Source organism: Rhineura floridana, chromosome 11 (assembly GCF_030035675.1).
Source record: "Rhineura floridana isolate rRhiFlo1 chromosome 11, rRhiFlo1.hap2, whole genome shotgun sequence".
NCBI lineage: Eukaryota > Metazoa > Chordata > Lepidosauria > Squamata > Rhineuridae > Rhineura > Rhineura floridana.
Window position 1 is genome coordinate 33,356,781 of NC_084490.1, and position 27,842 is coordinate 33,384,622.

The 27,842-nt window shown below is 43.8% G+C and overlaps 1 pseudogene; it reads right to left on the reverse strand.

Moving 5' to 3' along the window:
• Positions 1 to 325: 325 nt before the first annotated feature.
• LOC133367839 (olfactory receptor 6M1-like) lies at positions 326 to 25,999 on the reverse strand (annotated as a pseudogene).
• Positions 26,000 to 27,842: the final 1,843 nt, after the last annotated feature.

Below are 27,842 nucleotides of genomic sequence, written 5' to 3' on the forward strand. Positions count from 1 at the left end.
TAAAGCACTCTTTAAGTTGGCTTAAAAAAACCTATTTATTTATTACATTTTGAAAAGCCACTTTCAGTCATCTCCCAGGGCATTCTAGAGGTTAGAAGGTACACATACATGGATGGTCACATTTACCTTTCACAACAACCTTTGGAGGTAGGTAAGACTGGCAGGAATTAAATGATCCAATATCATATAGTGAGCTGCCTAGCTAGGTGAAGATTTGAACCTGGTCTCCATAATCTAAGTCCAACACACTAGTCTATGCTGACTCTCTCCCACTGAAGCTACCGGATCTTAAAATCCCTTTGCTGGATTTTGCTGCATGTTCAGTTTATTTCTTAAGAATTAGTTTTCTTTGATTGAAGATAACTCTAAGGGAATCCTTCACTTTCTCATTTCTCAGACTGTATATGAAAGGATTTAGCATGGGTGTCACCATTGTGTTCAGTACAGTGCCTATTTTGTTGAAATCCAGAATGTTCCCTTTAGTGGGACGGACATAAATGAAGATAGAGCTCCCATAGTACAATGTTACCACAGTGATATGAGAAACACACGTTGAGAAGGCCTTTTGTCGCCCTTCTGCTGATGGTATCTTCAGGAGAGCAATAATAATGTAAATGTATGACACAACTGTTACGAGAAGTGAACCCAAAAGCAATATGGAAGAAGTCCCCAAATCAACCGTTTCAGCCAATGATGTGTCACCACAGACAAGCTTGAGTAAGGGGGCACTGTCACAGAAGAAGTGGTTGACAATGTTTGGGCCACAGAATGGTAGACCAGCTGTCACAATGCTGGGAACTAGAATAATCAAGAAACCACCAACCCATGACCCCAGAAGGAGCTGGAAACAGGCTTTGCTGTTCAAACTGGATGCATACGGCAGGGAGTAGCATATTGCAACGTAACGGTCAAAGGACATTACAGCCAGGATGAAGAATTCAGTTGAGCCCATAAGGAAATAGAATGACTGAGAAGGACAGCACACAAAAGAGATGGTCTTCTTTCCTGTGATTATATTTATTAGCATCTTAGGTATGATGGTTGAAGTGATCATGAGCTCCAGGAATGAAAGATTACTTAAGAAAAAATACATGGGCTATTGAAGATGGTGATTGGTAAGTACCAGTGTAATTAGTGTGACATTACCCATAATGGTCAATGCATACACAAAGAAGAAGGTGATGAAGATCAGAATCTCAACAGAGCGAACGGTCTGACATCCAAGAAGGATGAATTCAGTCACAATAGTCTTATTACCTTTCTCCATATTTTGGGACATCTTATTCCCTAGGAAACAACCCGTGAGGAAAATATAGAAACAAGAGAGGTAGAGAGACCTTATCAGCCATATTCATGAGAGGTATGCAGTGGCCGCAAGATGCATCATGTATCTGTATTTATAGTGTTTGGAGGCAGCTCAATCTCTTTTGGATCCAAAACAGTTGTTCTGATTCTGTTTGCTATTTGGGGCCAAATCTGATATGTTAAATCTGAAGCTCTGCTTTGTTCCCTTTGATTTTAATGGGAATCTAAAAGAAAAACCCTCCCCCCTCCCCCCCCAGCAGTCTTGATGTCTGGGTGTTTTCCCAGTCGGATTGCTCTTGTTTCTCAGAAAAGAAGGGTAAGGAAATGGTCTTGCTGTTAACTTCATGCACATACTTTAAGTCCACAATCTAACTCCAAATCACCCTCATTTACCTTGTTGTCCAGGCTGCACACAGAATCAATGCACACCCTTATTCACTATTGGTAGATGAATGGAGGATAAGTCCTAGGTCTATTAATTAGAAACTAGGATACCTAATTTAAACTCCATGTTCAGAATAACCATACAGTTAAACATCCAGTGCTGGAAATGAATAATTGGAGAGAATTGTTGCCTTCTCTCTTATTTGTTGACTTACTGGCTGTTGAATGCCAAACCAGAAATTGAATGCTGAATTTGACATATTCTCCATATGAACAAACAGGGCTCTTCCTATGTCCTTTCGAAGAGCCAGTTAATAGTCAGCTCTTTATTGAAAGAGATTCATATGAAATTTAAGTTTGAAGCTGATGAATTCTATTGTAAACATGAGCCCCAGGAAAGTTCCATCCATCTCCATGAGCAACATTTTTAGAGTCACCAAGTTTGATATGGAAGAGGGAGAAACGTGCATGCATTGCTTTAGAGCCAGAAATGTCTAAAGGCTGGTTCACACACTAACTGTTCCATAAGCAGAGTGGGGTTGCTGCTGTGCTAAAGTCCCACTTTGTGGACACTTCATATGATGGAGTCATATGTGCATATAGCTTTACTTGCATATGCATGATCTCATATCCCCCCCCAAAGAAAAAAAGAATGCAAGGATTTGGGAAGACTGTAAGGTTTAGACATATGCACATACATATTATGCTGTTTATATTTTGAGGATTTATGTCTCCAAAGCATGACCATCCATGTGTATTGAATAACCCAGCTGACAAGGGTATGAAGAAACCTGCAGACTGGCTTGCTCCACATTGGGATTTTGAGGGAAGCAATAATACAACCAGGAGCACCAGAATCTTAAAAAGCCCTCAAACCTAAACATGTATACAAAAACAGCCCCATGATTAAGGATGGGGGGAAAGTTCAATTCCGTTCACATTTAAAGCTGGACCTACCTAATTCACACTTTCCAAAGCAATATGCGAACTGAAACACAGCCATCCTTCAAAAGTCACACTTCTCTGAATTTTGCAGTGCAGTTCCTCCGCAAGGTAGTGTGTGCAAAAATGCATATACTAGGGTAAAGTGTGCATAAAAATGCAGAGATGTGAAAATAGCATACAGAAATATTGTACCCTTGAACCTATGGTACTCAGCTCTTTATTGAGGGGGATGCATATGAAGTTGGGGGAATGCTCAGTAAAACATGAGTATATTAGGCAAAATGCATACAAAATTGTCTACACTGGGAGAAATTCACACTAAAATGTGGATAAAATTTCATGCGGATGTTCTTTAAAAAAATTGTGAAAGATACGGACATGTGGAGAACTGAGAAACTGAAATTTACAGAGCCACATTTCCCTACTCGTGGTCTTTACTGCTATATTGGGCAGGGACTGGTGTATCCAATCCCATGTCTCTCTTCTAGGCTACTTTCACCCATGGGGCTGATTGCATTAGTTTAATGGATAAAAAAGGTAGTGCTGTTGTCCCAATTTCTAAATCCCTTTCACACTGCAGTACCTCTTGTGTTAAGAAATATCAGCTTTTTCAGCTGATATACCAGCATTTTGCACAACTGTCTTTCACATGGCTTGTTTTCATCCTTCACCCATGCACACTGTTCCCCACTGTGTAGGAGGTCTAAGATTTCATCCCATCACCATGCAAGCCCTCTCCCTTTAGGATCTGACTTTTTAAATTGTTTTACTGTAGTTGTATCAAAACAGGGGTGTGTGCAGGAAATGTTGCCGCTATCTGCGCTGATGCTGGAATATCGGTACAATGTTTGTCAGGCAACACCCCCCGCATGACTATAGGGCAAGAACAAACTGCATGTTGGGATGCCTGTCACGTCAGCAGCTGCAGATTATTCCTGCAATCTTCCAGGTTCCCAGCCTTGCTAACTGATTATTTCTGGTATCCTTTATCATGGAAATTAGCGCTAAACTTCCACTACATTCCACTAGAATTCTGGAGCTAGCTTGTGCATTGTGTGAAAGAGGAGGTGAGCAAAGGAGCTAGAGAAAAAAGAAATAGAAGAAGAAAAACTACATGTCTGAAATGGAGCTTGGGTGTGTCATCCCTTGTGGACTCAGAGATGATAAAGTGTCTGCTTGAGGGAAGGCAACAGGAGCCAGGAAACCAAAGCTAGTGAGTAGGCATGGCTAGGATTGTACTGCAAACTCTTAAATGTTGTCACATAAAAACTGTACTTCAGATTCCCAATCTTTCTCCCTTTGCTAGCACTCCGCTTTCTGTCTTCTCCTGCCTTCCCTCAAGCTCACTCATTTCCCAGCCCCAAAGTGCCAGCATGCAGAAGCTCTCCTTCAAACTCGTAGCATCCCCACCACCACCATTCTGTTCCTTTACTCTTTCTTACCTCCTACCTCCAAGCTGACCCATCAACTTCATTATCCAAGCTCTGATAATAATAATAATAAATAATAAATAATAAATTTAATTTTTGTGTCGCCTATCTGGCCAAAGCCACTCTAGGCGACGTACACGTTAAAATACAATAAAATACAATAAAATACAATATAAATACAGCATAAAATACAATGCAGTCAACAATAAGAATTTTAAATAGCAGCAGTATAAAACAATGTAGGGCAATCAATAGACAATTTTAAACAATTTTAGCCCATCCCGGAGATCCCAAAGGCCTGTCCAAAGAGCCAAGTTTTTAAGGCTCGGTGAAATATATCCAGGGAAGGGGCATGGCGAAGATCGAACGGGAGGGAGTTCCTCAGAGTGGGGGCCGCCACTGAAAATGCCCTCTCTCTAGTCCCCACCAACCTAGCTGTTTTCGTCGGTGGGACTGAGAGAAGGCCCTGCGTGGCTGATCTAGTCAGGCGGCTTAATTGGTGGTACTGGAGGTGCTCCTTCAGGTAAACTGGGCTGAGACTGTATAGGGATCTAAAGGTTAACACCAACACCTTGAATTGGGCCCGGAAAACAACTGGGAGCCAATGTAGATGAAATAATACTGGCGTAATGTGATCACGGCAGCGGCTGTTTGTGAGCAGACGAGCCGCCGCACTCTGCACCATTTGTAATTTCCGGACCGTTTTCAAGGGTAACCCCACATAGAGTGCATTGTAGTAATCTAATCGAGAGGTGACCAGAGCATGTACTACCAGTGGCAGCTGATGAATAGGAAGGTAGGGTTGCAGCCTCTGTATAAGGTGTAGCTGAAACCAAGCTGCCCGGCTCACTGCCAAAATCTGAGCCTCCATGGACAGCTTGGAATCAAGAACAACCCCGAGGCTGCGGACCTGATCCTTCAGGGGTAGGCTCACCCCATTAAGCTTCAGGTCAACAACACCTAACCTTCCCCTGTCACCCACAAGCAGCACCTTGGACTTATCAGGATTGAGCTTCAGCCTGTTCCTTCCCATCCACCCACTCACGGATTTCAGGCACTTGGACAAGGTTTCCACAGCCAACTCCGGTGAGGATTTAAAAGAGAGATAGAGCTGCGTGTCATCAGCATGTTGGTGACACCGCAGCCCAAAACTCCTGATGATGGCTCCCAGAGGTTTTACATAGATGTTAAATAGCATGGGAGAGAGGATAGAGCCCTGTGGCACTCCACAAATGAGGGGCCAAGGGTCTGAAACCTCATCCCCCAATGCTACCTGTTGATGCCTGTCAGAGAGAAAGGATTGGAACCACTGTAAAACAGTGCCTCCTATTCCCAGTCCCTCCAGGCGATCTAACAGGATACCGTGGTCAACGGTATCAAAAGCCGCTGAGAGATCCAGGAGGACAAGAAAGGTGAATTCTCCCCTATCTAATGCCCTCCTCATATCATCCACCAGAGCGACCAAGGCTGTTTCAGTACCATGTCCAGTCCTGAAACCCTATTGGTATGGATCCAAATAATCCGTTTCATCCAAGTGTGCTGACAACTGGTTAGCCACCACTCACTCAATGATCTTGCCCAAAAATGGCAAAGTCGAAATGGGGCGAAAGTGGTTCAAGACTTGGGGATCCAAGGAGGACTTTTTAAGCTCTATCCCTCTCTCTACACTCTGCTTAACTTCCCTAACCCAGGTATCCTTCACAATTGACACATCCACTTAATCCCATTTCTAGTTGTCAGCAGTTGCTGTGGTGAATAGCAGAGTGATATGGAGAGGTCATCCTTGGGGAGAAAGCTGCATATGGTCAAAACTGCATGGAGAGAACTGTGATGTTCCTGCTTATATTGTAAATACGGTAAGTGCTGGTTATATAGAAGATATATGGTAAGTGGAGTGAAAGAGGAGGGGGAGTACATGAGCAGTAGAATGTTGAATGATTGGCTGAACGTTTGAATGGCTGAGAGTATAAATGGAAGGATGACAGTTGAATCTGGGAGGTAGTATGAGAGGTGGAAGGTGGGTTGTTTTGGTGGTGTTTGGAGGTTGTTGTTGTTGATAGTGAGTCGGAGTTCTGAGGCAATTAGTAAGAAGTCAAGTACATAACAGAATATAGATGAAACCATACGCTTGTAAACAAAGTCTTAAGTAATCTTGTTATTTCTAATACTTAATAAATATTTCTTGGTTAAATAAAAGCCTGATTCCTTCAGCTGGGAAACACAAACCAGGGGGGATAGCAAGTAACCAAGGCTGAACAGTTGTATCAAATGGTGGCAGCGGCGGATCGGAGGAAATTGTATCCAGTACCACAGAGAAACCCAGGGCTGTATGCTTCAGAGTCAAGGGGCTGCAGGGGGGTTGAGAAATTACCTATACCCAGTGACACAAGGTATCGGAATAGCCAGGCAGGGACTAGGCACAGTCCATTGGCTAAAAGGGTTACAGAGTGTCAGGTAGTGTGGCCTAGCAGGGGGATCTGTTGAGATCTGTGCAAGTGCTGTAAAGGGTAAGAATAAAACCTGGCTTTCCTGTCTGCTGGTAGCCAGAAGTGAAAGTTTTACAGGTGGTGCTGGGAAAAGACGTCAGAAGAACATAGGAGCAAATCGGAACATGAGCAAATCACTTTTTTCAGGGTGATTTTTGAAATCAACACATGTAGACTCTTTCTCATGAGAAGCTGACCACAGGTATAGTCAATTTGTAGACAACGACAAGACCAAGTGGGAACACCCTGATGTAAATAACTGTAGGATGGTGCAGGGGATGGTTTGGATGAGAACTCAGCATGGAGAGCCTATGTCCAATGTGGAAGCATGGATTGCAGCTTGCCAGCACACACAGGAGATAATCGGAGAGGCCTCTTCTAGAAACCCATTACTAGCCAGTGTAGAGAATACTGGGCTAGATAAAGAAATGATTTTGCCTGGTATAAGACAGTTTCCTATATGTCAGGGATGAGGAACCTCAGTCCCAGAGGAAAAATTGGCCCTCCAAGGCCTCATTTGGATCTCTCCCCAGGCCACATATACTGTACAATCACCCCCAACCTCAGCTTTACAACCCCCCTTGAGTGTTTTTGCCTGGCTTGAACATGTCCTTGAACTCTAACACTACTTCTTGCTTATCTGGAGGGAGCGTATAGAGCAGCCTTTCCCCACCAGTGTGCCTGCAGATGCTGTTGGACCACAACTCCCATCAGCCTCAGCCAGCATTGTCAATGGTCAGGAAAGATGGGAGTTGTGGTCCAACAACATCTGGAGGCACACTGGTTGGGAAAGGCTGGGCTAGAGAGATGGGTGAGTGTATAGAAACCAGTCTACTTCGCAAAGCTAACATTCACATTAACCCTTTGGCCCTGACCAGCCCTGAAAATTGACACCCAGAAGGTTGCCTAGAAGGGAATGTGGCCCTTGGGCTGAAAAATGTTCCCCACCCTTGGTGTGTATTAACCTACATACAAACGAAGCACATGGAGGGGTAAGAGAAATCTGCTTCTGGTCCTCATGTTGTGTCCCATGCTGCCACTCTTCTAAACATCTGCACTTTTGGTGCAATGTCTGGAATGGAGAGCCTATACACATAAAGCTCTACGCGTGTCCTGCTTTCCTTTCTAGATATTGTGCTGAATGTTCAAGCACAGAGGGCAGTGTTGTTGGGACACATGGCTTGAGGATCATGGCTAGCAGGAGTGGTCCCTCCCTGCCCTTATGCATTTAGCCTTTACCGGAAGGAAAAATATTTTAAAGTTGATTGTCATCCAGGGATCTTTCTTTTAATATTACATGTATAATATTACATGCAATTTACATAGAGTTCATTGTATTAATTCTATTTGTTTTGAGGATATAAAAGAAGAAGGATGCCAAATGGGTAGAACGGAGGTGGTGGTGATCCCACAACCAGTCAGGATTCCTAACCAAAAACCAAAATTAAAAAAATCCTGGCAGTCAGTCAGCCAAGGTCACAGAAATCCCCATGCAGCACAACCTGACCCGGGGGCTGCAGTTAGCGCAGAATGTTGTGGCACGATTGCTGACATGAGTGAAACCCTTTCAGCCCATAATATCTCTGCTCTGAAATCTGCACTGGTTGCCAATTTGCTACCAAGCCTAGTTCAAGGTGTGCTTTCCGTATTACCCATGTCACATAGCACATGTTGTGCTCTTATAAGAAATCAGTTCTTTACTGTGGCAACACCTACGCTTTGGAACTCCCTGCCTATTAACATTTGTCAGGTGTCTTCATTGTACTCTTTTCAACACCTGCTAAAAACATTATTATTTTTTAGGCAAGCCTACCCAGGCATGTAAAAGCTATTATGCTTTTTATTATGTTTTATTATGGTTTTAACTCATCGCTGGTTTTATTATTTGGAATGTCTATAAATACCCATTTTTAACTATTTTTGCCAATACTTTTATTGTTTTAATTCCTTTTGTAAACTGCCTTGAGATTTTTTACAATAAAGTGGTATATAAATGTTGGAGGTCTTCTGTATGTTTAAAAGTTGTGCAGGTGGAAGGGAGAATTCCACCTTGTGGATTTTCCCATTACAGTGTTGCAAGAACACCTGCACTTGACTGACTTTCCCTTCTTCTAAAGATACAGGATCAGTCTCAGGTCATGAACCTGGCAACCCTAATAGGAGCAAAGTGTCTGCAAGCCCTAGAGATACAAACTGGAGATGGATTTCCTTCCTTTTTTGGATTATAATTTGATTGGTCCACTTCTAGGTTGGACCCTTGCCCTTCTTGGCTAATAAATGAATGTTGGGAGTTTTACATCAGTCCCTTTGTCATGGTCAGATCACCGCTTGCTGAGGTTTAGACTTACAGCAGCTCTTCCCCTCTGCAAGGGTGCGGGACCTATTAAGATGGTCCGTCCCCAGAGACTGATGATGTCTGATGATTTTCAAAGGGCTCTGGGGAGTTTTCCGGCTGACAGGGCTGGCGCTCCTGTCGAAACCCTGGTTGAACTGTGGAATACAGAAATGACCAGGGCAGTTGACATGATCGCCCCTGTGCACCCTCTCCTATGTAGAGCTCATACAGCTCCATGGTATACTCTGGAGCTGAGAGCGATGAAACAGTTTAGGAGACGGCTGGAGTGCAGATGGAGACGAACTCCTGATGGATGCAATCATGCGCTGGTAAGTGCCTATACTAAGCTGTACTTAGGGGCAGTGAGGGCAGCAAAAAAGCAATTTTTTGCCACCATTATCACATCATCTATCTCCCACCCAGCAGAGCTTTTTAAAATTGTCCGAGGACTATTGTATTCTGGCCCTAGGGACACGGTGGAGCCATCTGAGGCCTGCTGCAATGAATTTGCTAGGCACTTCCAAGATAAAATCTTTTGCATCCGCCAGGACTTAGACTCCAATGTTATAGCAGTTGAATCGAATGAGGTGTCCAGAGCTCGGCCTTGTCTTGATTTTTTGGATGAGTTTCAGTTGGTACAGCTTGAGGACATTGACAAGGTGCTTGGACTGGTGCGTGCAACCACTTCTAGGTTGGACCCTTGCCCTTCTTGGCTAATAAAAGCTAGCAGGATTGGAACAGCCGGCTGGGCCAGGGAAGTGATTAATGCCTCATTACGAGAGGGAGTGGTCCCTGACTGCCTGAAACAGGCGGTAGTAAGACCACTTCTGAAGAAACCATCCCTGGACCCAGAAAATCTTAACAATTGCAGGCTGGTAGTAAATGTTCCATTCCTGGGCAAGGTCCTGGAACGAGTGGCTGCCGGCCAGCTCCAGACACTCTTGGATGAGACCGATTATCTGGATCCATTTCAGTCAGGCTTCAGACCTGGTTTTGGTACGGAGACAGCCTTGGTCGCCCTGTATGATGACCTTTGTCGGGAAAAAGACAGGGGGAGTGTGACTCTGCTGATTCTCCTTGATCTCTCAGCGGCTTTCGATACCATTGACCATGGTATCCTTCTGGGGAGACTCGCTGATTTGGGAGTTGGTGGCACTGCTTGGCAGTGGTTCCGCTCCTACTTGGCGGGCCGTCTCCAGAAGGTAGTGCTTGGGGAGCATTGCTCGACACCTTGGGCTCTCCAATATGGAGTGCCGCAGGGGTCAGTTCTGTCCCCCATGCTTTTTAACATCTACATGAAGCCACTGGGTGCGGTCATCAGAAGTTTTGGAGTGCGTTGCCATCAGTACGCTGATGACACTCAGCTCTACTTCTCCTTTTCATCTTTTTCAGGTGAGGCTGTCAATGTGCTAAACCAATGCCTGGCTGCGACAATGGACTGGATGAGAGCTAACAAACTGAGACTCAATCCAGACAAGACTGAGATGCTGTTAGTGGGGGGTTCTCCTGACCGGATGGTGGATGTTCGACCTGTGCTGGATAGGGTTACACTCCCCCTGAAAGAGCAGGTTCGTAGCTTGGGAGTTCTTTTAGAACCATCCCTGTCACTCGAGGCACAGATAGCCTCGGTGGCACGGAGTGCTTTTTACCAACATCGGCTGGTGGCCCAGCTACATCCCTATCTGGACAGAGAGAACCTCACCTCAGTTGTTCATGCTCTGGTAACCTCTAAATTGGACTACTGCAATCCGCTCTATGTGGGGCTGCCTTTGAAGACAGTTCGGAAACTACAGCTCGTGCAAAATGCAGCGGCCAGATTGATAACAGGGACCTGGCGGTCTGAACATATAACACCGATTCTGGCCTGTTTGCATTGGCTGCCTATATGTTTCCAGGCCCAGTTCAAAGTGCTGGTGTTAACCTATAAAGCCTTATACGGCTCGGGACCACAATACCTGATGGAACGCCTTCCCCGATATGAACCTACCTGTACACTGCGCTCAACATCGAAGACCCTCCTCCGGGTGCCTTCTCACAGGGAAGCTCAGAGGGTTGTAACAAGAAAAAGGGCCTTTTCAGTGGTGGCCCCCGAACTATGGAACAATCTCCCTGATGAGGTACGCCTGGCGGTAACATTACTATCTTTTCGGTGCCAGGTTAAAACTTCCCTCTTTTCCCAGGCATTTTAGTATGCGTTAAAAATTGTTTTAATTTTTCTAATATTTTAATGCTGTTTTAAATTGTTTAATATATGTGGTCTTTGTATTGATGTTCTGATTGTTGTGAACCGCCCAGAGAGCTTCGGCTATGGGGCGGTATATAAATTTAATAAAATAAAATAAATAAATGCGGGGAAACTGTGTGATAGCTGCTGGTTGCATGCCAACCATGAAAATTTAATGAGGATGCAAGTAGCACCAGACTCACACTAAAACTCAAGGTTAACCAGCCCACAGTTGCAGCACAAGTCCAGCATGAACTGCAGAATTGACCATCGCTATGACCCACACTCCAGTGCCTATACTAACATATACTTCCTTCCTCATGATGTTTGTATACCATAAAGGTTGTCAGATAGCAGCATAGCGGTCAAAAGCCATACATATGAGAATCTGAAGTTCTATTACCAATAGCCATTTGAACAAATGAATTGAGTAATGCATCCATAAAAAGAGATGGTCTCTCTGTGGGTCCAAAGAGTGTGGAGCAATTGAGGAGTTGTAGCTGAGATGGAGAATACATTCACCAAGGAAAAGTTGATAAGCAGGAAGTACGTGAGAGTGTGGATTTTTCTGAAAGTACATATGGTAGAAATGAGGAGGAAGTTCCCTGCCAATGCTTTAGCACATATGAATATGAGTAAAGGAAAGAGAAGTGTCTACAGTTCAGGGGAGTTGTTAAATCAATCAGCAGGAAAATGTCTGACTGGTTCTTTATTTCAGTGGGCTTCATCCAGTGAGCTAGACAGATAGTTTGTTCCTGATTAATTTTTCAAGATACATATTTAATTCATTCATCTATCTCCGTTCCGCCAATGTCTGTCTCCATCCCTTTTTCCTCCTCTGTGGTCTGATCCACGCTATGCATTTAAAGCACATCTAACAGATTTAAAGCCCAAGGCTTCCTCCAAAGAACCTTGGGAACTATGATTTTCCCTTCACAGAACTACAAATTCCCAGCACTCTGAACAAATTAGTTCCCATGATTTTTGAGAGAAGTCGTGTGCTTTAAATGAATGGTGTGGGCCTGCTCTCCCTCTGCATGCAGTAGGAGGTAGCCATGTTTTTGGGTCCATGGACATATCTGCAAACTGGAGAAAGCATCACATGCACCACACACACACTGCAATCAAGCACACAATGCACTCTTTTATTGGATATGAGAGAATGCTTCTTTGAAGCCTAAGTTCAGCAGGGGGAGGGGACTCTGTGGTTGCAAAGAAGGTCTCTGCAGGTGGATGTGTGCCTTCAGCTGCAACATTGGTGACCCCTGACATGTATCAAGGTTGCATTTTCAGCATGGAGTACATCCAGTGCTGATGGAGTTACACTGGTTGCCAGTTGTGTACCGGGCCCAATTCAAGGTGTTGGTGTTGACCTTTAAAACCCTATATGGTTCCGGCCCAGTGTATCTGAAGGAATGCCTCCAGTATCACCAAATATGCCGCCAAACAAGATCAGCCTCACAAGACCTTCTCTCGGTCCCACCGGTGAAAACAGCTAGACTGGTGCGGACAAGAGAGAGGGCCTTTTCAATTGTGGCCCCCACCCTCTGGTTTGAATCCCCACACAGCCATGAAGCTCACTGGGTGACCTTGGGCCAGAGTCACTCCCTCTCAGACTCAGAGGAAGGCAATAGTAAACCATCTCTGTCTGAATAGTGCTTACCATGAAGACCTTATCTGGGATCAACTTGAAGGCAGTCCATTTCCATTTTGCACCACCCTAAGCTTGTGAGAAAGAATGACCTTGTCACTTCAGATGGACCTAGGAACACCCTATTTTAGGTAAGATTTCTATTTTAATCTCCAATCAGAGAATTATTTTTTGAATGATATGCTCCAAGCAACTGTGGTTGATACAATGTATCATGTTTAATGATGTCACTAGGGCCCGCCCCGTGGCATCACTAGGGCCCGCCCCGTGGCGTCACTAGGGCCCGCCCCATGGCGTCACTAGGGCCCGCCCCGTGGCGTCACTAGGGCCCGCCCCGTGGCGTCACTAGGGCCCGCCCCGTGGCGTCACTAGGGCCCGCCCCGTGGCGTCACTAGGGCCCGCCCCGTGACGTCACTAGGGCCCGCCCCGTGACGTCACTAGGGCCCACCCCCATTTTCTCAGGTTTTTGGATGGCTCCGACCTGGCAACCCTAAGATAGATACATATTTAGTTGATTCATCTATCTCCGTTCCGCCAATGTCTGTCTCCATCCCTTTTTCCTCCTCTGTGGTCTGATCCACGCTATGCATTTAAAGCACATCTAACACATTTAAAGCCCAAGGCTTCCCCCAAAGAACCTTGGGAACTATGATTTTCCCTTCACAGAACTACAAATTCCCAGCACTCTGAACAAACTAGGTCCCATGATTTTTGAGAGAAGTCGTGTGCTTTAAATGAATGGCGTGGGCCTGCTCTCCCTCTGCATGCAGTAGGAGGTAGCCATGTTTTTGGGTCCATGGACATATTTGCAAACTGGAGAAACTGTCATATGCACCACACACACACACCGCAATCAAGCACACAATGCACTCTTTTATTGGATATGAGAGAATGCTTCTTTGAAGCCTAAGTTCAGCAGGGGGAGGGGACTCTGTGGTTGCAAAGAAGGCCTCTGCAGGTGCATGTGTGCCTTCAGCTGCAACATCGGTGACCCCTGACATGTATCAAGGTTGCATTTTCAACATGGAGTACAAGAAAAGAGAATGTGGAAGTTTAATAGGAGCAGTTATCAGAATCTGGCTTTTGGGAGCTCTACACATTTTTGTGACCATGACAAGAGGATGAATAAATAAAGAGGTCATGATCAGTCACATCTCAAGACAAATGACAGCTTATAAATGAAACTGTCTCCACTTGCTTCCCTGTCATACAGTCACTCAGGCTTCTGCACCATCTACTTCCTAAGAGCAGCAAGATTTCTTTCCAACATGATGTGGAGTCAGGGTAGAAGACAGGAAAGAATGTGGTTGGAAATATGATGGCTTCAATCATGCCTCAGAGCATGTATAGGCCCCAGGCTTGAGAAAGAACATGATAAACCTAGTCAGGGGCCTTAGACATAGGATACATGCAGGAAACACCTCTTTGTGGCAACCACAACATTACTTTTGAAGAACTCGTGTGTCTATTGAGCCACATGGTTTTCGCTTCAAAATACAAGCCAGTAATGAAGAGGAAGGTTTTAGGATCCACTTGGATGTATTTTCATTGAAATGTTATTATGCATACAGATTGAAGGAAGCCTGCATTTTATGTTCCACGATTTCCAATCATATGGAGCATACTTTGGTGCACATGAATAATCCAACAGTTTACTTCTGCCAACTTTTCTCTTGTTCAGCTCCTCTCCTTAACAGCAGCAGCAGCAACAGAGCAGCAGCAGCATTGATATAAAAGACCTTTGAAGATCAAACTTAAGGTCTTTGGAGCAGTCTGCATCTTCTAGTAATTGTCTTAAGTGCCTCTTTTACGTCTTTGTTTCTCAGAGAATATATGATTGGATTAACAACTGGGGTTACCACTGAATAAAGGAGAGAAATAAACTTGTCTCTGTCTAGAGAGTAGGCTGAGCTGGGCCTTATATATGTGTAAATGGCTGAAGAGAAGAAAACACTGACTACAATGAGATGGGAGGAACATGTGGAGAAAGCTTTCATCTTCCCTTCAGTGGAACGGATTCTGAAGATAGCTCTCAGGATAAAGAAGTAAGATGTTAGCGTCAACCCACAGTTAAACATCCCATAAAACACATCTGCCACAAAAATCGTCCTCTCATTAAGGCTGGTGTCAGAGCATGAGATCTTTAAAAGTGGGAGAAGATCACAGTAAAAATATTCAACTACGGTAGAGTTGCAGTAGGAAACCTTCAACATAGGTCCAACAAGAACAACACCATCAACCATCCCAGCAAGCCACACTCCACTGGCTATGCCAACACACACTTCCCTCCTCATGATGACTGTGTACTGCAAAGGATGGCAGATAGCAGCATAACGGTCAAAAGCCATAAATGAGAGGATAAAAAGCTCTGTTGATAAACACCACATGAATAAAAATGCCTGTGTAATGCAACCATAAAAAGAGATGGTCTTTCTCTGGGTCCAAAGAGTCTGGAGCAATTTTGGAGTTGTAACTGAGATGGAAAACAGATTCACTAAAGACAAATTGATGAGCAGGAAGTACATGGGAGTGTGGAGTTTCCTGCAGGTACATATGGTAAAGATGAGGAGGAGGTTACTAGCTAAAGCAGTAGCATAGATTAATGCAAATACCCCAAAGACAAGTGTCTCTAATTCTGCAGAGCTAGTGAAACCGGCCAGTGTAAACTCCATAGTAGTAGACTGGTTCCATATTTCAATATCTCTGATGCCAGTGTCCTAAACAGATAAATTGTATTGTAAGTTGAATTAATTATCATAATTCATACGAAGTTCATGCCTTTCTCTTTCATTCACTCTTTCCTTTTATCCCTTTCTCTCTTTCTGTTCAAAATGCAGAAAATTGGCATCTGACCTCTTCTGTCATTTGCAAGATTATGGGAAACCACTCTGAAATCTCAGATTATGTTCACCCTTAGATACAATTCCATGCACAGTTAGTTAGATATAAGTCCCATTGACATCAAACAATCCCAAGATAGTCAGGCCTACCCCCGCCAAGGAAAGACACACGGGGTTCCCATGTAAGCAGGGACCCAGGACCTGTCAAAAGAGCACCATGATTAATCCTTTCTTACATTTGCCATTCCTTGATGAGGATGAGTACCAGAAATGATTTCCGGGGTTATCTAATGTTTAACGTGGTCTACATCATTTGTACGTAAATGTGAGCATTTGTTAAGACACACTGATATTTCTCCCCAGTTTGAAAAGTCTCTGTGGTCAGAATGTTTGTCTATGATCTTGTTAATTCACCATAACTGACTGAAAATGTAATGAAATGTCTGTAATTTAAAATAAACTAACAAATACGCTTTGCACAGGCAGCTATATCAATCTACTAAGGAAAAACTGATCATGTGCAGAATCCTCTGAATGTTTATATGGATATAAATCCTTAAAGGTTCCAGACACCCGCACTACAGCTCATCTGCTTTTCAGTGGTTTTTGCTTTTTGGCAGGGGTCTGGGACCTAACCTGCCGTATGAATGCGGCCCTACTGTAAGGAACAGATTTGAGGCTTTAAACTTAGTTGACAGAGAAGAAGAAGAACTATGGAGTGAAGTCAGAGACATTATCAAGGAAGAATGCAAAAAGACAATACCTCTAGTCAAAAGGAGAGAAAGGCCTCAATGGAGGTTGCTGATTCATATGGTCGCCATAAATTGTAATCGACATGAAGGCACATAACAATAACAAGCAGGGACTAATTCATCATCATCTTTGTACTCTTAAGTGATAACAATCCATCCAACCTCAAGGTAAGATGGGGATGGAAACATTTTCAGCTGAAGGATTGGGTTTTCCAATGTGCCGTCTTCTGGGAACCACATTCCAGTGGTAGGTAGGAACCAGAGACAAAAGGCTGGATGGTATCTAATATGTGACTCTTACCTTGTACAGTAGGCTACATTCCACCCATACAAAGGTTTATGCAGCCCTCCATACTCACAATTTTCCATCCTTTATCCAGGCAAGCAAAAGGCCTTATCACAGATCAAGGACACATTCCACTCATGGGAAAGGATTTGAAGACATTGGCAATCAGGACCATTGACGGGTGTGGCCTAGAGACAGAAGGTTTGACCTGACAGGAGGAATGGCTTGGGAAGAGTCCCAAGATGTGGATAGAGAGGGTTGGAGGGGTAAAATTGGGCCCCGGGCCATGAGAGGACTGTTGGATCCACTGGCAATTTGTAAACAGTAATCTTTTCTTTTATTGAACTGACCTTAGCTCAAAACAGTATGTCATTACAAGTTCCCCAAATACGTTCAAAGTCTGTAGTCTTGCTGACATCTCCAACAAAATGCATTGGATAATGAAAGGTAAAAGTGCCTTTACAGAATCTTGTCAAACTTTTCTCTTGAATGATTAAACATTGATTAAAAAGTCTGGCCATTATGACATATGGCCTTTCATTGGTTTATTTGACATGTTCTTATTAAAACCTTTCCTCCAGTTACCTGAATTGCTATCTCCATTCTTGAATCTCTGATAAACTATATCATTGTGAACTACAGTTGTTCAGTATCTCCTCTCCTCCTCAAATATAAGGATACGAATATATCATTAGTTCTGATAATTTAATAAAACAGTTTAAAATGCTGCTTAGGAGTCTTTACATTCAAGTGTTAAATTAGTTTAGTTTTGTTAAATAAATTAATAATATGTATTAAAATCTTTAAAATAGAAACTTAAATACCTTTTTGAGTCAAATTAATATATTCAACCATTTTATCATTTCAAGAAATACTATAAAGTAGCTTAGTACAACATGTTATTTCTACACCCTTTATCCTCTACATATTACAGTCACATAGTACATTGTAGCTTCCTGCAACCAATTCAAAGAAAATAGACATTAATGGAGAGATTCCTGGGGCTAATAATGGTTAAATATTGCCCCATATTTGCAATATCACATCCCTAACTGCATTACTTCTAATTTCCATATTCATTCATCTAATGCATGGTGGCCCTCCAGATGTTGTCCCATCAGCTCCAGCTAGCGTGGTCAATGGCAAGGTTCCAACAACATCTGATCTTGGGACTTTTATTTGCTCTACTTCTGAATGGGCACTTTGATTCTACTGGGTCACTGCAGTCAACAGGCTGCTGAATAATAATGGTTAATACCAAACACTACCAAGACACAATATTTGTTTTTGTTTTGTTTTTCGGTGTAGCTTTGAAGGTGATTCTACGAATCTTTGAATCCAAAATAAATGATTAATACTAGTGTGAAGAGTTTAGATGGAATAGTTAACAGAATGGTTAACATTATTTTTTAAAAAAATAACCTCAAGGGTACAATCCAGTGCCACACCCCCTTGTCACAGGTCTGTACAGTCTGGCAGAAACACCACCACCTCTGCAGCAATAGTCTAATAGTCATTTAAACCATTACAGCTGCAAAGATAATTTGTATATTATAAGCTGGTAGCAAAGGTTTGCTCTCACTGCAATCAGTGTGAAACGTTAGTCATCCCTAATATGTCCCACAAATTCAATGAGAAGTAAATGCAGCTATCTTAAGTCTGCATCCAGCCCAAGGACTTGGCTTCTGCAAAAAAAGTTTGTATAGTGTTTACCACAACACTGATATTATTTTAGTAAAACAGATCCAACAGGCTCTGCTCTATCCCCATACACACACAACATAGATAGATGATAGACAGACACACAGACAGACAGGTAGGTAGGTAATTCTCTGTTCACCATCTTAGAAACTAAATATCACACAGCCAAAGTAGAAAGATGAATGCTATGCGTGCCCATCTGCCATCAATGACTCTTCCAACAACCAAAAGTTTATGACTTGGATCCTAAAACAGGTTAATTTGAAGAACTTCATGGAAGAGACCTATATTGGTCTATGGACACCTGCATCCTTGGAGGGTCAGGGGATCCTTCTGAACACTGTGAGAGGGGGAATGGTAGCAGAGCAGGGTATTCACTCAAAGTCAATCTCAGATTCCCACAAATTAGCTCAAGGAAGATCATGGAAGGAATGTTTCCTATCTACTCCAGCCCCAGCAGCACCCTGTACCCCATTTCACATTGTTCCATAGCTCCCCTGACCATCTAGAAAGGCATTTTGAGATACACAATGACTGTAGGATGAAGAGAAAGAAACATATCTTAGGATACTCGCCTATCTGTTCATGGAATGTTTTGGTGTTGGTGAGGAGCAGCCAAAGCCTGATACTGATACTGGAAACTGAAATATACCATCTTACTTTCCATAACTATATTAGAAATGGTCAGCATATGATATATAGGCCATCTGAGGCTACAACCCAATGTTACACATATCTGTCTCAGTGCTGAAGACCTCTACCAAATGTTACTGAACGTAAGGTAAGAACTTCACCCACCATGTTAATAAGAGGGGGAAGTGGTGATTTAATAATAAACAAACTACAGCATAACTATGATAAAAACAAATAACACCACTCTTCAACAAAAATGCATAAGCTGATATCCACATTATAACAGAGATGTTCTAATTGTGAAGTGAAGTGTCCTTCTTAGTATGTTTCACATATTAGCCAAGATATATTCCAGTGAAAATAGTGTCATTATAGAGCCGCGAAAGTGGCTGTATACTATAGCCAGAGGGGATTTTTCACATTCCGCAATGTTAAATTGAAAATACCCCCATGCCATTCTGAGGCTTCCTGTAAGCTCATTTCAAAACAAAACCGTACAAAACTTATAGTCCTGAACTCAGAAATGCTTGCTTAACAACCCTGTCAATTATCATGGTGATACACAAAATAGTCAGAGACAATAGACAGTTCAAAGTCTACAAAGAGAGAGAAAAACCTCAGAGCCCTTTTGGACTTTTTCTCTCAGAGTTCCCATAATCTGTTGAAATTCATTAAAAATCAGCAACGTGGAGTACCTGTAATCCTAATACTCTGTGGAGTACCTGTAATCCTAATTCTCTGTGGAGTACCTGTAATCCTAATACTCTGTGGAGTACCTGTTATCCTAATACTGACGTTGCCCCATACTCTGACCTTCATCTACTGCAATTTAGAAGTTGAAAAAAATGCCTGGCTGATTTGTAATTAATTTAATAAATTTTGGCTGGGACCCTATGATAACGCGGGGCATGCTCAATAAGAACCAACTGTCAGAATTCTAAAAGCCTCCCAGTTGCTGGGCTTGCCTAGTCATGGGGCCACACCCATCCCAGACTTTGATTTCACTTGAGACAGTCATGGCTTCCCTCAGAGAACCCTGGGAAGTGTAGTTCATGAAGGATGCTGAGAGGAGACTCCTGTTCCACTGAGAGAGCTCCACAGGCCAGACTGGTTTAACAGTCAGCCACTCTGATGGAAGTCTGTGAGGGGAACAGGGCATCTCCTAGCAACTCTCAGCACCCTTCACTAACTACACTTCCCAGTATTCTTTGAGAGAAGCCATGACTATCGAAAGTGAAATAAAGGCCTGGTGTGCATGTGGCCGGGGAAAGCTTTGGTTTAAATGTTGGTGGGAGGCTACATGTGCCTGCGGTAGAATAAAAAGGTGAGGGAAAGCCTTAACAAGAATGATACTGTTTATAATGTTTTCCTTTTGGAAAGGAAAGGGGCTTCCCTTCTGCTCAGTGCCCACCCACCCAATCTCCTCCCCCTCCTCCTTTCCTCCCCTCCTCCCTGCCTCTTCCCTGGGTCAGTATTGGACTACGACCTGGAAGAGCAGGGTTGGAATCGCCACACAGCCATGAAGCTGACTGGGTGACCTTGGGCCGGTCACTGCCTCTCAGCCTCAGAGGAAGGCAATGGTGAAACCACCTCTGAATACCTTTTACCATGAAAACCCTATTCAAAGGGTCGCCATGGGTGGGGATAGACTTGAAGGCAGTCCATTTCCATTTTCAAACATGACTGCATAGAAAAAAATCCCATTGAACTCAAAAAGTATGCAAATGATCAAACCCACCCTCCCGTCTACTCCCTCCTATCGCCTCCCTGTTGCCCCTTCCCACCCCCTTCCTTTGCCCCTTCCTCCCCATCCCCATCCCCTTCCAGTCCCCTCCTTTCCCTTCCGCTCTATCCCTCCCTTTCCTCCTCCCCATGGTCTGTTTTACCTTTCTTAAGCATGATTGCAAGGAAGTGAATACCATTGAACTCTATAAGCATGAAAATGATCAAATCTGCCGTCCCCTCCCCCTTCCTTTGCCCCCCTCCAATACATTCCTTCCCCTTCCCTCTCCCACTCCTCCCCCATGGTCAGTTTTTTCCAACCTAACCAAGACTGCATAGGAGTATATCCCATTGAACTCAATAAGCATGCAAATGATCAGACCTGCTTTCCCTCTCCCTTCCTCCTCCCCTGCCCACTCCAGCCCTCCTTTCCTCCCCCCCCAGTCAGTTTTACCTATCCTAAGCATGATTGCACGGGAGTACATTCAGTAAACATGCAAATTATCAAACCTGTTGTTCTGCACCCCTCCCCCTCCTGCCTGCTCCCATCCCAGTCCTCCCCTCTGCATTTCCTCCCCTGCCTCCTCCTCTTCCTCCCCTCCCCATCCTCTGTGGTCAGTTTCACCTATCCTAAGCATGATTGCAGGTGAGTAAATCCCATTGAACTCAATAAGCATGCAAATGATCAATCCATTCTCAGCAAACCTGGACAGGATCCAATTTCTTACCTGCTGGATTAAAAAGCAGGGAAATTCACTAATAGGCAAAAAAACCTTGCGGTTTAAGAATGTACCTATAGCCCGCAGCTATTTCTATCAAACTTTAAAAAGCAGGGAAATTGGGCAGCTATAGTGAATGCACCAGGGGAGCAGGAGGCCTGAACTCCTCTCTGAGATATTGGACTGCCCTACAAATTGGTCAAAATGCAAACACCATTTGGGTTGGTCTTTCACAGTCCAATCCACTTCTTGTGTAGCTTGGAAGAATTTGGTAACATGTGCCTCTGAGCATATGGTGAGTGGTGGCAACACCTGCAATCAGCCCAAAGAATAGAAAGAAGACATGTGTTGTGCTGATCTTATTTTAGCAGGGAAGAAGCAACATTATTAAGACAGTTGATATAGTTCAGATGGTCACTCTGAATATGTCTGATTTCCTTTGCAATTTTAGTGATGTTTCCTATAGGAAATCATTTTCGTTTGTTTCTATTTCTGTGAATATGTGAAGTACAGCAACTCTTTGCAAAATTTAGACTAAAACATAATAGTGGAATAATGGCACTGACTTCTGCAGAATAGTCTCCAGTCGACCTCAGGAGTGTCTCAATTTGCACAAGATAAAACAGTAGGTGAAATATATTCTAGCAAAATGCTAGGTGAGCTCTATGTTTTTAATTGACTGTGCCCACCTTGCCTTAAATGAAGTGGTTTAAACAGCAGGCTGAAAATATGCATCCTCTTTTTTCCAGCAGCTAGAGTCATTGCTGAAGGAGCAACATAGTGTAATCAGTCTGATTTTACATCAAACTGTAATTTCAGATTCCACTGTTAATGCACCCAAAATAGAAATAGAACATAACTTCCAATTTGAAACACAAAAGGCTGTCTTCTTTACCATCATATGACACTGACCAAAAAAAAGGCTTTGAAATTAAAAAATAAATAAATTTGACACAGATTTCTGGGATGAATAGTGAGGGAAATAAAATTTTCTAGGTTAGATTCTCTGTAGAAACAGTAAAACAGAAAAGAAGCAAAGTAAGAAGAACATCAACAAACACAGAAGAATATAATTCTCTATCTTTGGAGATGGCAGGTGTGCCACCACTCACCATATGCTCAGAGGCACATGTTATCAAATTCTTCCAAGCTACACAGGAAATGGATTGGACTGTGAAAGACTAGCCCAAATTGTGTTTGCAATTTTGACAAATTTGTAGGGCAGTCCAATATCTCAGAGAGGAGTTCAGGTCTCCTGCTCCCCTGGTGCATTCACTATAGCTGCCCAATTTCCCTGCTTTTTAAAGTTTGATAGAAATAGCTGCAGGCTATAGGTACATTCTTAAAGCGCAAGGTTTTTTGCCTATGAGTGAAAAAACCTTAGGTGTTCACTTTGTATTGTTTTTATAGTTATCTCTAGTTGATTTTTTTCTACTTTTTAAAACAATTTCAGCTGGTTTTATATTATGTTTGTAAATTGTAAACAACAACAACAACAATGAACAATATTTTGAAAGTGTGTATTTCAGTGATTAATGAAAAGGCATCTATTTTCAAAAAAATGTTATTTATTTTATAAGAATAGTTTTAAAAAGCTACATCCCAAATTCTATCCTACCATTCATATCATTGAAACACGTCTAGTAATTTAGATACCCAGTCATTCAATTCCTTGTTTAAACAGGTTTTGAAGACAGAGTTCTTGAACACTTCTTTGGAATATTATTGTTTCATCTCTCCCCCCCCTAGTTCATTTAAAAGAAAGTACAATTAATTCAGGATTTTAATTAAATTTTAGTTCATTAACACAAAGCTAGGTGCCCTGTTTGCAGGTGTAAGAAAGAAAGCAGATGAGAGAAAATCAGATTATTTTTTAAAATAATACCTTCATTCCTATTAGCTGTTGTATATTCTTTCCTGCTATTTTTTCTTTTTCTTATGTCCAAAAATTATTTCTGTCAGTATCTGGAAATCAGGAAAACCAATTGTCGACCATTAATCTGAAGAATGGTGACAACTAGTGCTATCCTCCTGTAGATATATTTACTTTCTTAACAAAGCACACTATATCTTTGAAATCTTTCTTTTAATGAAGTGATGGCACCACTGGGAGAAAGACCTTTGAGGCATCACGAGGAATGTGGTGAGTATTCATTCTATTGCTGAAGCCCCCTCCCTCCCTCCCTCCCTCTCTCTCTCTCTCTCTCTGTCTCTCTCTCTCTTTCTCTCTCTCTCTCTCTCTTCCCCCATCATTTCAGCATTTGGCACATTTTCAAATGCCAGACGTAGCATTCAATTTTGGAAAGGTTTTAGACACATGCTTAATTCTCCCACAGATGTCAAAGAAACTTAAAAGTGCTTAACATTGACTGGATGATGGCACAAATATTTGGTGTGTTATTTTTGTTGAAAAGATAAATTAATAAACATGCATAGGAGTGGGGAAACTATTTCAGGTTGAGAGAAGCATACCCTATAGGCAACCATTCAGGAGCCACACACCACGGCCTGGTACGGCTAAAGGAAAACTGGAAGTGGCCAGAGGTGAAAGTGAACAGAGCAAGAGATCAGACTTTCATTTTTACAGTCAGCTATATTCCAGCCATGCAGAAGTCACAAGGTTGCATGATGTACACCCAAAAACAGACCTCCATCCTTGTCAGTGCTGTTGTATAAATCGATGTGCAGCTGCATTTGAAATATGGTGTACAGTTGCAGTGGAGGGGCGAAATAAGACACTGACACTTCAGCTTGGGTTGAACAAGGGCCACTTTATTAAATTACAACATACAAAGTCAATTTAAAGTGACCTGCAGAGGGAAATTCTAGGTGCGGGACTATCTCTAAGCAAGTAGCTTGCCATACAGCTCTTAGGTGACCAGCCCTTGCTGGGGCAAGGGGAAGCCCATCTGCTTACCCTTTACCCCTGCCACACCTTGTAGGTGAGTAGGGGGGCCTTCCCATGTCATCCCCACCCGAGGTTGAATAACCCTTGCGTAGATGAGAAAAGTTAGCCCTCGAGCCACAAAGCCTTGCTGGACAGGCCTCTGGAACAGCCAATCACCTCCAAAGGTGCCTAAGGGGGCCACCTAGCTGTCCTTAACTATTCCCCTTCCTGCACTTTCCCACCACAAAAGGGGGACAAATCTCTATTTAGTCCCCCTTTACCCCACTGCCAAGAAGCATCTCTGTATGTCCCCAAGAAATAAATCTTTACCTGTGTCAGACAGGTGAACGCCATCAGCCCTGCAAAGTTCACCCTTTCAGTGCTGAATGCGTGGATGTGGGATGGTCAACCCACCATATTGAAGAAGGGCCAACCGAATCCGTCGGTTGACCATCTTCCATGCTCGGTCTATAGCCCATGGATCCCATACACCATGCCACCCCCTCCCTGGGAGCAGGTCTGACCATATCAGACGTATGCCAGGCCACCGTTGCCTGATAAGATGCATGTCAGCAGATGCTTGAATGATGAGGGCCTTGCCCTGCATCAAGCCAAGGTCATTCCCACGAAGGTGGATGATCAATACCTGTGGAGTTGTCCACGTCGCATGTTGCTGGAATAGAGTGGGTAGGAGCCCCTCCCAACGCATTCCTCGCCGGCCAAGCCACTGTACCGCTGCCCATCTACTCAAGCCCAACTGGGAGCCAGCGCTTGAGTTCTCTGCCCTTTGCGCTTCCCAGAACACCATGCTGTGGCCACAAATAAGGATGCGTGTCTGCCCTGTCCCCGACCAGCAACCTGTCAAACTAAATGCAAATGTTAAGCTTCTGCATTCCCCATCCTTCTAGAAGGGGTGAATATAGCCCTTAAAAGCATCAGAAGACCTATGCCCAACAGCCTGCACCAGTGCCTGTGGAAAACCCAAACCTGCTGCTGTAGAAGCAGCTCCAATTCTGAACGAATGGGTGCCAAAATGTGCAGGGTCGTGGTCAATTCCCTTTAAAGCCCTTTTTGGTAATGCCCAAAACTGGTAAACGTAGAGGGGTTCCTGGTTTGCATGGGTGAATAAATATCCCTCACCAGACCCCCTGTCTCTTAAAAATGCTTGCAAAGCCCGTACAGGGCAGAGGTTAGGCACTGAAGCTGGGGCCAAACGCACACACCTTACTTTACACCTCTGGTCTGTTTTGGACCTTCTCAGGACGCAACCTCCTTCTATAGAGACATCTGTAAACTGGAGAGGACGCCCAGATAGATCTCGCTTAGAGCAGGCCACTACCTCTCCAATCCTGAAAGCTCCAAAAAACAGCGTAAGGGCCACTGCGTGAAATAGCTTAGTTTCATAGCTGGATGAGCAAATTACTTCCCATTTCTCAACCATACCCAGCAACATGTCTGGCAAGATAGGGTGGTGGGAATCTGGTGGGATGGGTTGTTCCCGAGCCCACCCTGTCAACATACGGTGGACCCTAATGTCCCCAGCATGATCCAAAAAGCCACCAGCCTTCTCTAAAAAGGAAAGCCCCACCAGCTTACCTTGACTGACATGCCGCGTCTCCTGCCGTCCACCAGGAATTCCATGATGTGACTTATCGGAATAGGCCGGAGCATAGCCCTTGGTGGCCCAGAATTCTTGCATCACCCTACCTGCCCTCCAGTAACAGGCGAGCATGCTGGGGGCATTGGAAAGGCTTATGGCCCTTTCTGACTCTGCTCTCCAATCTCCCAAATCTCAGGGGGCATGGCTTCCGGCTGAGCCCTGGCCCAGGGAGCCAATTGATGCCCTCCGATGTGCACTGCACCCAGCAGAAGCTCTGGGCCAGGCGGGATGCAGTGGCATCCTGAAGAGGACATCCTCCCCTTTCCTGGGGTATATGTTTTGTCCTTGCCCAGAGAAGTTTTTTGTGCATTGTTCCCTAGTTACTTATTTTTTTCATTTAATTTTTTTTCTGCTTTGGTTTTGGATAGATGCCCTCCCATGTGGCCTGTGCAGAGCAGAAGTTCTGGAACAGGCAGGACTCAGTGGCATCTCATAGGGGACATCCTCCCCTTTCCTGGGGTATATGATTTGTCCTTGTCCAGAGCAGATTTTGGGCCGTGTTCCCTAGTCTAATTTTTTTCTGCATGTTTTTCTCCAGTCTGATTTTCCATAGATGCCCTCCCATGTGCCCTGCGACTGGCAGAAGCTCTAGGCCAGGCAGGACACAGTTGCATCTTGTAGGGGACACCCTCCCCTTTCCTGGGGTATATGATTTGTCATGGTCCAGATCAGATTTGGGGGCGTGTACCCCCACTTACTTATTTTTTCCTGCGTATTTTTTCTGGTTTGGTTTTGGATAGATGTTCTCCTATGTGCCCTGCGCCCAGCAGAAGCTCTGGGCCAGGCGGGACCCAGTGGTATCTCATAGGGGCACCCTCACCTTTCCTGGGGTATATGATTTGTCCTGGTCCAGAGCAAATTTGGGGGCATGTACCCCCAGTTACTTATTTTTTCCTGCGTATTTTTTCTGCTTTGGTTTTGGATAGATGTTCTCCCATGTGCCCTGCGCCCAGCAGAAGCTCTGGGCCAGGCGGGACCCAGTGGTATCCCAAAGAGGACACCCTCCCCTTTCCTGGGGTATATGATTTGTCCTGGTCCAGAGCAAATTTGGGGGCGTGTACCCCCAGTTACTTATTTTTTTCTGCGTGTTTTTCTCCAGTTTGATTTTGCATATATGCCCTTCCATGTGCCCTGTGCCCAGCAGAAGCTCTGGGCCAGGCGGGACCCAGTGGTATATCATAAGGGACACCCTCCCCTTTCCTGGGGTGTATGTTTTGTCCTGGCCCAGAGCAGAGTTTGGGGTATGTACCCCTAGTTACTTATTTTATGATAGCATTATGTATTTATGATAATATCAGAATCCTGATATTTTGATTGTATAATTGTATTGTCAGTCTTGACGGGGACGGTCTCCTGATTACAGTGATATATCATACAGGGTATCCCATCATCTATTTTGAGATTCAGGAGCATGTTAAATTAGGCTTGACGTTGCTGTAGCTGTCAACTTTTCTTTTTTGTTGGTGATTGAACTTTCACGCAAATAAGGAACTGGGAACTGGGGGACAGTGTAGGTTAGAAGATTACCGAGCAACCCTGTGCATGTTTACTTGGAAGTCTGGCCTATTGAGTTCAATGGGACTTATTCTCAGATAAATGCATATAAAGTTGCAGCTTTAAAACTCATGTGGAAAGTTCTGTATTCCACAAGGGACTGGTTACATTCCAGCAAGGAATATATATACAAAAATTCCACAAACCTCTCCATCACTGGATTTGAGGCCTTCGTAATATGATGCAGAATCTAGTACAGCTCGCTACATCGGTCCCACCCAACTTTTATGGGGAAAAGCCTCTTAGATATTAAGTGGGGAACAGAAATATCTCCTCATCCCAATACTAGATGCCTGTCTATAGTTTTGGCATTCAACAGACACATGAA